Below are 3,451 nucleotides of genomic sequence, written 5' to 3' on the forward strand. Positions count from 1 at the left end.
AGTGTTCCGTGTAATAATATTTGTTATTCACATTTAAGCTTTAATTAAAGACATGGGGATGCATGGAATGCTGAGAGCGGGAAGAGTAATCTTCCCCAGAGAAGAGCACGCCAATACCGATGGTCAGCCCTGAAACCACGCATGGGAGTAACATTACACACATGAGCAGGTTGTGTTTATGCACCTAGGAACTACATGCATACATCACATGACTATATGTAACAACAATTAAAGAAAAGAGGCCATGAATTTGAAAGAGAGAAAGAGGGAGAACATGGAAAGGTCTGGAGAGTGATATGGGGAGGGATAAATGACATAATTATCCTTTAAAAATCTCAAAAAATGAAATGTATATATATTTAACCTGAAAATAGTATTTGATACAATTTGAATTATAAAAAGACATAGGATTTATTATATAAATATTCTGTTCCCTATCAGTTATTTTGTGTGTAATATTATGTATTTAATGTGATATTTCTGTAGGTTAGTTTTAAAACACTATACTGTTATTTCTGTTCATTATTTGAAGTTTTCATACATTTATACATTATATTTGAATCATTTGCACCCACCACAACCTCCCACCAACCACCCCTTATTACTCCCAACCCATTTTCCTCCAAACCTCATTTCCTTTATTTTGTTTGCTTGTTTATTTGTTTTGTTTTGTTTTGTTTTTTGAGGAATTCTCTGTGTACTCTGGCTATCCCACGACTCACTCTGTAGACCAGCCTGACCTCAAACTCAGAGATCCACCTACCTCTGCCTCCCAAGTACTAGGATTAGAAGCACACACCACCAGCACCTGGCCATTTTCTTTACTTTATATAAAATTTATTTTTATTTTATGTGCCTGGATGTTTTGCTTAGATGAATGTCTGCACCACATGTGTGTAGTACCTCAAAGGCCAGATCCCCTTGAACTGGACTTACGGATGGTTGTTAGCAGCCATGTGGGTGCTGCAAACTGAATTCAAGTCAGTGCTCTTAGCCGCTGAGCCATCTCCTCTGTCCTTTTTCCCTTCTGGTTGCATTTTTGTTAACTTACGGATGTGCTAACAAGTAGCTTGGATGTGATGTTTTGGTAATGATGTTTGACATATTTGGAATATGATAGAAAACGTCATACATTTAATTTGTTTGGTCCAATTAGGGATTTGTTGTTTTTAATTTATTGAATGTTATGAGGTCTTTCTTATTGATAGATATGCACCATGTTTGTCTATTGTATTACAGCATTTGCATACATGTGCAACTGTGACATTTGTCCACAGTGTCTTTCTGTATCACCCTCCACCCTCCATTTCTCACACATGCTGAGAATTTGAATGTAAGTACTTTGTAAGAGTTCCAAGTGTAACTGAAACTCTAAATATGTCAAATATGTATGTTACGGTCTGTGTCTTACACAATCGTCTTGGAAAAGATTAGAACTTTTAAACAGCGTTTTAAAAATATACACTGTTGGGGGCTGGAGAGATGGCTCAGAGGTTAAGGGCGCCACCTGCTTTTCCCGAGGTCCTGAGTTCAATTCCCAGCAACCACATGGTGGCTCACAGCCATCTATAATGAGATCTGGCGCCCTCTTCTGGCCTGCAGAGGTACATGCACACAAAACAACGTATACATAATAAATTTTTTAAATATTTTAAAATAAAATATACACTGTGATCTACTGAATAAAAACTCATTATAACATGCAGGTTTGCCTTTCAGATCATCAACAGATCCAGTCTCAGCACTCAGAAGATTTTTTTGCACTGAGCCCACCTGCTTCAACACCTTCTCTCCCCTGAGGATCTCAAGACTCCCCAGAAGACACTTCCCAGAGGTGCCACAGCTGGACCCGAAATACCAAGGCATTTACCATTTCTCCAACCTTCCTTCATCCTGAAGTGTCAATCAGTATACATTTTCCCACAGACATCAGTTTGTAATCAGTTGTATAATTCAGTCTGACGAGTTTTCACTGCAGCCCTGAGAAGTCTAATGATACCTAGGGCATCACTGAGATGGTGTTTCGAGGCAACACCATCTTGGGGGTTTTCTTCATATCCCAGCTCTGTGTGGGTGTCACTGGGAACCTGTTGCTCCTCATGGTGTATGTGCACAGCTCCTTAGTCAAAGCTCGCATTAGCAGACCTATCGATCCCATTTTCATGCACCTAACGATAGTCAATATATTGGCAATCATATTTTCTATGATATTATATATCTTGTCATCCTTTGGAGTACCCAATTTTCTGGATGACACTGGCTGTAAGGCCACTGTGTATATATACAGAGTCACCCGGGGTCTGTCCATCTGCACCACCTCAATTCTAAGCACATTCCAAGCCATCGCTATCACTCCCAGTAATTCAAACTGGGTATGGCTTAAGCCTAAGCTCTCTAAATGGACTTGTCACTCCTTCCTGTTTTCCTAGTTCATTAACTTGACCATGTATGTGCACATCATTGAGAGGGTGATAATAAAAATCAGTAACACAGCCGGGCGTGGTGGCACATGCCTTTAATCCCAGCACTCGGGAGGCAGAGGCAGGCGGATCGCTGTGAGTTCGAGGCCAGCCTGGTCTACAAAGCGAGTCCATGATGGCCAAGGCTACACAGAGAAACCCTGTCTCGAAAAACAAAAAAAAAAAAAAAATCAGTAACACTGATGTTGACTATGGATTTTATCACCCTTACTGTAAAATGAGACCATTTGAGTACCCCAATCCAGGATTATTCCTGAATATTATAATAAGAGACCTCTTCTTTGTGGCCATCATGGTGTGGACCAGTCTCTACGTGGTGATTCTCCTCCTCCTCAGACACCATAAGAGAGTCCAGCATCTCCACAGCCCAAGCCTCTCCTCCCAGGCATCTCCTGAACACAAAGCTACTCGCAGCATCTCATTGCTGACAAACTGCTTTGTGTTCTTTTATTTGGTGAATGACTTCATCACCCTCTGTGGGTTTTCTACACATGAAAGCAAGCCAAACCTGGGGGCAATTGTTGCAGTCATGCTGTCATTCTACCCCACTCTCTGCCCTTTTTTACTGGTGAACACTAGTAAAATTATTTCACCATTTTTTCATCCCAGCCAGTACTGAGAATTGCCTGTTTTCAAAGAGCAGTTGGTGACTGATATTCATATTCATATCAGATGTTTCATCAACAAATGGGCTCTCTAATGACTTGTGAGATAAGTTGGAAGTGTGTGATTCTTGAGTCCTTGATATAGTCCTACTTAGAATTCACATACATTGAATGGTTTCATTTTATATTTTGTCTCAATAAAAAGTGCATCCACACCATTTCAATAATTTTCATATTTAATCTTCACTTAAATATAATACTTTGGAACTTACAAAAACTGTTCTTGTTGACCTCCACATGAGTGCCATTACACATACACACACACACATATACACACACACTTTGAACACAATATCATATACACAC

The 3,451-nt window shown here is 39.9% G+C and overlaps 1 pseudogene; it reads left to right on the top strand.

The window, feature by feature from the left end:
• Nucleotides 1-2,015: 2,015 nt before the first annotated feature.
• Nucleotides 2,016-3,134, top strand: LOC127203564 (vomeronasal type-1 receptor 45-like; annotated as a pseudogene).
• The last annotated feature ends 317 nt before the right edge of the window (nt 3,135-3,451 follow it).

Source organism: Acomys russatus, chromosome 19, assembly GCF_903995435.1.
Source record: "Acomys russatus chromosome 19, mAcoRus1.1, whole genome shotgun sequence".
In the NCBI taxonomy this organism is placed as follows: domain Eukaryota; kingdom Metazoa; phylum Chordata; class Mammalia; order Rodentia; family Muridae; genus Acomys; species Acomys russatus.